At 46.5% G+C, this 7,248-nt stretch overlaps 1 protein-coding gene across 4 annotated transcripts in view; it reads left to right on the top strand.

Annotated features, from left to right (window-relative positions):
* Nucleotides 1-7,248, top strand: part of LOC102991696 (disintegrin and metalloproteinase domain-containing protein 12) — a 698,539-nt gene that overhangs the window by 239,685 nt on the left and 451,606 nt on the right. The window lies entirely within an intron of this gene.

Below are 7,248 nucleotides of genomic sequence, written 5' to 3'. Positions count from 1 at the left end.
AAAGCTTTTGCACAGCAAAGGAAACCATAAACAAGACGAAAAGACAATCCTCAGAATGGGAGAAAATATTTGCAAATGAAGCAACCGACAAAGGATTAATCTCCAAAATATACAAGCAGCTCATGCAGCTCAATATCAAAAAAACAAACAACCCAAACCAAAAATGGTCAGAAGACCTAAATAGACATTTCTCCAAAGAAGACATACAGATTGCCAACAAACACATGAAAGAATGCCCAACATCACTAATCGTTAGAGAAATGGAAATCAATACTACAAGGAGGTATCACCTCACACCAGTTAGAATGGGCCTCATCAGAAAATTTTCAAACACCAAATGCTGGAGAGGGTGTGGACACAAGTGAGCCCTCTTGCACTGTTGGTGGGAATGTAAATTGATACAGCCACTATGGAGAACAGTATGAAGGTTCCGTAAAAAAACTAAAAATAGAACTACCGTACGACCCAGCAATGCCACTACTGGGCATATACCCAGAGAAAACCATAATTCAAAAAGACACATGCACCCCAATGTTCATTGCAGCACTATTTACAATAGCCACGTCATGGAAGCAACCTAAATGGCCATCGGCAGACGAATGGATAAAGATGATGTGGTACATATATACAACGGAATATTACTCAGCCATAAAAAGGAACAAAATTGGGTCACTTGTAGAGACGTGACTGGATCTAGAGAGTGTCATACAGAGTGAAGCAAGTCAGAAAGAGAAAAATATCGTATACTAATGCATGTATGTGGAACCTAGAAAAATGGTACAGATGAACCAGTTTGCAGGGCAGAAATAGAGACACAGATGTAGAGAACAAACGTATGGACACCAATGGGGGAAAGTGGCAGTGGGGGTGGGGGTGGTGTGATGAATTGGGAGATTGGGATTGACATGTATACACTAATACTTACAAAATAGATAACAAATAAGAATGTGCTGAGTAAAAATAAGTAAAATAAAATTCAAAAAAAATAAAAACCCACGTGGCTCTCCATCTCTTACTCTGTTGAGGAAAACTCAACAGACTTGCAAATCTCCTTAATAGGCTTGCAAAACCCAACACCAATGCTTCCCATCGCCTGCTGTTACAGAATGCAAGTTCGTGTGCCTGACCCACAGTTAGGCCAGACAATACCGAAACATAGGGATTTAGTGCAGAGAAAGGTTTATTGCAGGGTTGTGCAAGGAGACGGTGGCTCATGCCCCCAAAAAGCCCAGGCTCCCCAAAGGGTTTCAGCAAAGCCTTTTTAAAGGCAACCTGAGGGAGGGGCGTGGTTGGTTGTTGCAGATTTCCTGGTGTTGGAATCCTTTGTTCTTGCAGCTGTCTGCTTAGGTCGGGTCAGGATGTTCCTGTAAACCTCCAACAAGACAGATGTTAGTCTCTGTTCTGCAACTTTTCATCTCTATATGAGCAGAAAAATATTATACCCTTAAAGGTCAGAGCCTTGAGAATGGGCTCTCCTGTCTATTTCAGGCTATAGGCAACATTCTTAACTCAGAGCAAAAGCAATGGAATACAAAGGTTAAAGTAAAAGAAACATCGCTGATGTGGAGTCAGATTCGTTCTTCCCTCTTACAAGGCGCCCACTAGAATCATCGGAGATTCTGGTTCAGGTCCCAGTGCCCACGTGTGGGAATCGTGGTTAGACTCTGCAGGCAGTGGTAAAGTGTATAACCTGGGTGGAGAACCACAGCTGTCTTTGCTTTCACCTCTACTCCCGGCCTGCCTTCTCGTGCCCTCGTGCCCCCTCCCTCACACTGTATGTACTGTGTCCCCGAAACTTCCTCACTCTTTACTGGCCCCCACGGCCGGCTCCTGTGGTCATTTGGGTCATGGTTTAAATAACTCCTCCCTGAGGAGCCTTCCTGACCACCCCGGTCCTCCTTGACCATGTGGCCATGATTCTTTTTCATCACAGCACTTACCTGATACTTTGTAGCTGGTTTGTTAATTATCTGACTCCTTCTTCAATAATGAAGTCTCATGGTGGCAGGATCTTATCATTTTTATTTTCTTCTCGGCATTCCCTGGAGGCATAGTAGTTGTTCATTAAATGAAGGAGGCAGGAAGAAGGAAGAAGAGAAAGGGATTTTGGATTGGTCTCCTGGGAAATGGACCAACACTTGTCAGGGCGACCGAAAGAGGAAATCTGCAACCACGGGTTGGTGGCCGTGTTCTGAGGTTGAGGGCGCGTGTGGACACAGGGCTGGACTGGTTTGGACTGAACTCCAGCTCTGCCACTCACTCATTCACTGCATAAACCTGAGCAGGAAACCCTTGGCCCTTTGAACTTTGATTTTCCAACCCTAAAATACAAAACAATTATGAGTATGTCACAGGGTTGGTGTGAAGATCTATGGCGATCCAATAAACACTAGCTGTTTATTATAAGTAGTAATGCTGACCCTCAGGTGTCACCCTGCCCCCTTCCCTCTTCCTGCCACTTTCCCTCTCAAAGTGCCAAATAGGGTTCTTTTTACTCTCGTGAGGTTGGGAGCCATTAGCGACACACTTGATTTATTTCAAACAACTTCCTCCAGGGAAGTAGGGCCTCGCTTTCTTCCTCTCTTCCATCCCATCCAGAGAGCAACCCCACTATCCATCACGTGGGCCTGGTGCTGTTATGAAAACTCAAAATCAACAGCAACCAGAGAGGTGCGGGGTAGAGCCCGCCAGCTGGGGTGGGCCCTCTTGGATACAGACATGCTTGTTTTGCACCTAACATGGGCTGCTGGGCCCAGAATTTAAGCTTGTGCTGAGGCACAGCGGGCGGAGAAGAGTTCAGAAAACAAAACAATGGAGGTGCCAGATAGCTCACATTTGCTTTTGTTTCCTCTTGGAAATAAGACCAAAGCTTCATTGTGGTATCAGGTGCTCAAAAGAAACAAATCAAACCGAACCCAAACAAAAACAGAACTAACTTCTGAGGGGAGACCACATACAATTGAACTGAGATTATAGAAATATTATAAGTGCACTTTGTAACATTTCTGTTCCCTTGGGGTACCATGCATCTGTTCACATCAGCCTTTCCCTAATCCTGAGTGGCTCCTGAGGAATGCTGGTGCAGACCCAAGTCTCAGTCTCTGTAGGAGGCTCCTTCTCCTGGCCTCAGTGGGAGTCTTGAGGCGGACACATATTTGCTTTTGCCCAAGACCCTGACTGCCTTAAGGGGACAGCCCATTTCTTTGGAATGCTGCTGGGAGTTTCCTGAGGTCCTGGGTTCTGGCCGGGCCCTGTCTGGAGGGTGAGCAGGGTGGGTGCTGGAGGTGTCTCTGCAGATCGGTCTTCATGGCCACACTGACTCTCCTGGTTCGCGTGGCCCAGTGCCTTTCCAAACACTGGGGACGTTTTCCCTTCACTGGGAAAACTCTTCTGATTTCTTTCTCTTTTCTTCTATTTTTCCTTTGAATCTTGTCTTTGAAGTTGAATAATGGTGCCATCTTTTTCTTTTATGTTTATAACCAGAGAGAATACAAGTTCAGCCACTGCGTTGTTTTCCATATTGTAAGTCGGTAGCTGTGTTGTAGTTGCCCAGAGGGGGAGAGATGTCTTCGTATCCATGCCTCTATCCCACCTTCTTGTATATTCCTGGAAAATTCTGTATATTCTCAATCTGAGAAATCTTCGGTGGTTCCACTGGAGTCCTGAGCGATGGGGGGACAGGCCCAGATGGGGGAGACTGATAGAAACATGGTGGGGTCTTGGCTGGGGGGGTCACAGGGAGCCCACTGCAGCTCCATGATTGAAGGACACCGAGTCCCCTGTCTGCTTATGCTGAATGAAGGCAGGGGAGCTGGTTACCGTCCAGGGGTTCCAGACAGTATGTGTGGTGGCTGCTCGGATGCATCCCCATGCAACAAGCACCCCCATGAAACGTTTTTGTGTGCCAGCCTCTCGGCTAACCCATAGGGCTGAGAGTCTCGGGGGATTTCAGAGTTATCGCAAAAAGGTATACACCATTTTTGAAAAAACACAGACCATTTTTAAGTGTGCCATCTGTAAGCATCCTTGTTATGAACAATATGTACTTTCATTAAAAAAATTCCAGACTCATAGTCATTTTTAGCCACCGTGTACTTTCTTAAAGGACACTAGACAGACATGACTATTATGTTGTCCATAACATTTTCTGACCTTGGGAAGGGCTCATCCCTCCGTTAGAAAGGATGCAGAGGCTGAGCATCCCTGATGGAGACTACAATTGTGAGTGGAGGCTCCTGCTCTCAAAGTGTTCTAGCAATAGTGGGAGATTTCCTTGTCCTCAGAGGCACCAAAAACCTAGTGTGGAGATTTTCTGTGGATGGCGTGACCTCACACCCAGGGCGCTGCACCCAGAGCGACACTGAAACACATTTTCGTGCCACAGTGGCAACTCCCCAGTAAACTATGACTCTTTATTGCTAAATGCAGCATGCAAAGGAGTCACTGACCATAGAGTCTATTAGATGTTAACCTTGAACTTCCTGCCCATATTTATAGCTGTTTGTTGATTTCAATACAACTGTGCATGGTGTGTGTGTCTACTGAGTCCTGCCGTGTTTGTAACAGACTGGGCTTAGAATAAGGATGGATTACCAGCTTCTGTGCAAAAAGAGAAAATAAAGCAAAATAGATTTATTACCTAGCCTTTGAAACTAACCTTGTGCCTGGGTTAAAACTTTCCTTACACCCAAGCTGGTCTTTCAATAAAGTGAAGATTTATGGTAAGGTGCCAGTACAAGAACAGGTGGCCCATGCTCAAAAACCCCCAACTCCCCAAAGGGTTTCAGCAAAGCCTTTTTAAAGGCAACCTGAGGGAGGGGCGTGGTTGGTTGTTGCAGATTTCCTGGTGTTGGAATCCTTTGTTCTTGCAGCTGTCTGCTTAGGTCGGGTCAGGATGTTCCTGTAAACCTCCAACAAGACAGATGTTAGTCTCTGTTCTGCAACTTTTCATCTCTATATGAGCAGAAAAATATTATACCCTTAAAGGTCAGAGCCTTGAGAATGGGCTCTCCTGTCTATTTCAGGCTATAGGCAACATTCTTAACTCAGAGCAAAAGCAATGGAATACAAAGGTTAAAGTAAAAGAAACATCGCTGATGTGGAGTCAGATTCGTTCTTCCCTCTTACAAGGCGCCCACTAGAATCATCGGAGATTCTGGTTCAGGTCCCAGTGCCCACGTGTGGGAATCGTGGTTAGACTCTGCAGGCAGTGGTAAAGTGTATAACCTGGGTGGAGAACCACAGCTGTCTTTGCTTTCACCTCTACTCCCGGCCTGCCTTCTCGTGCCCTCGTGCCCCCTCCCTCACACTGTATGTACTGTGTCCCCGAAACTTCCTCACTCTTTACTGGCCCCCACGGCCGGCTCCTGTGGTCATTTGGGTCATGGTTTAAATAACTCCTCCCTGAGGAGCCTTCCTGACCACCCCGGTCCTCCTTGACCATGTGGCCATGATTCTTTTTCATCACAGCACTTACCTGATACTTTGTAGCTGGTTTGTTAATTATCTGACTCCTTCTTCAATAATGAAGTCTCATGGTGGCAGGATCTTATCATTTTTATTTTCTTCTCGGCATTCCCTGGAGGCATAGTAGTTGTTCATTAAATGAAGGAGGCAGGAAGAAGGAAGAAGAGAAAGGGATTTTGGATTGGTCTCCTGGGAAATGGACCAACACTTGTCAGGGCGACCGAAAGAGGAAATCTGCAACCACGGGTTGGTGGCCGTGTTCTGAGGTTGAGGGCGCGTGTGGACACAGGGCTGGACTGGTTTGGACTGAACTCCAGCTCTGCCACTCACTCATTCACTGCATAAACCTGAGCAGGAAACCCTTGGCCCTTTGAACTTTGATTTTCCAACCCTAAAATACAAAACAATTATGAGTATGTCACAGGGTTGGTGTGAAGATCTATGGCGATCCAATAAACACTAGCTGTTTATTATAAGTAGTAATGCTGACCCTCAGGTGTCACCCTGCCCCCTCCCCTCTTCCTGCCACTTTCCCTCTCAAAGTGCCAAATAGGATTCTTTTTACTCTCGTGAGGTTGGGAGCCATTAGCGACACACTTGATTTATTTCAAACAACTTCCTCCAGGGAAGTAGGGCCTCGCTTTCTTCCTCTCTTCCATCCCATCCAGAGAGCAACCCCACTATCCATCACGTGGGCCTGGTGCTGTTATGAAAACTCAAAATCAACAGCAACCAGAGAGGTGCGGGGTAGAGCCCGCCAGCTGGGGTGGGCCCTCTTGGATACAGACATGCTTGTTTTGCACCTAACATGGGCTGCTGGGCCCAGAATTTAAGCTTGTGCTGAGGCACAGCGGGCGGAGAAGAGTTCAGAAAACAAAACAATGGAGGTGCCAGATAGCTCACATTTGCTTTTGTTTCCTCTTGGAAATAAGACCAAAGCTTCATTGTGGTATCAGGTGCTCAAAAGAAACAAATCAAACCGAACCCAAACAAAAACAGAACTAACTTCTGAGGGGAGACCACATACAATTGAACTGAGATTATAGAAATATTATAAGTGCACTTTGTAACATTTCTGTTCCCTTGGGGTACCATGCATCTGTTCACATCAGCCTTTCCCTAATCCTGAGTGGCTCCTGAGGAATGCTGGTGCAGACCCAAGTCTCAGTCTCTGTAGGAGGCTCCTTCTCCTGGCCTCAGTGGGAGTCTTGAGGCGGACACATATTTGCTTTTGCCCAAGACCCTGACTGCCTTAAGGGGACAGCCCATTTCTTTGGAATGCTGCTGGGAGTTTCCTGAGGTCCTGGGTTCTGGCCGGGCCCTGTCTGGAGGGTGAGCAGGGTGGGTGCTGGAGGTGTCTCTGCAGATCGGTCTTCATGGCCACACTGACTCTCCTGGTTCGTGTGGCCCAGTGCCTTTCCAAACACTGGGGACGTTTTCCCTTCACTGGGAAAACTCTTCTGATTTCTTTCTCTTTTCTTCTATTTTTCCTTTGAATCTTGTCTTTGAAGTTGAATAATGGTGCCATCTTTTTCTTTTATGTTTATAACCAGAGAGAATACAAGTTCAGCCACTGCGTTGTTTTCCATATTGTAAGTCGGTAGCTGTGTTGTAGTTGCCCAGAGGGGGAGAGATGTCTTCGTATCCATGCCTCTATCCCACCTTCTTGTATATTCCTGGAAAATTCTGTATATTCTCAATCTGAGAAATCTTCGGTGGTTCCACTGGAGTCCTGAGCGATGGGGGGACAGGCCCGGATGGGGGAGACTGATAGAAACATGG

The sequence above is a fragment of the Physeter macrocephalus genome, chromosome 20, assembly GCF_002837175.3.
Source record: "Physeter macrocephalus isolate SW-GA chromosome 20, ASM283717v5, whole genome shotgun sequence".
NCBI classification, from domain to species: domain Eukaryota; kingdom Metazoa; phylum Chordata; class Mammalia; order Artiodactyla; family Physeteridae; genus Physeter; species Physeter macrocephalus.
The sequence above is the reverse complement of the archived record's forward strand: the minus strand, read 5'-3'. Positions and strand labels throughout refer to the sequence as shown.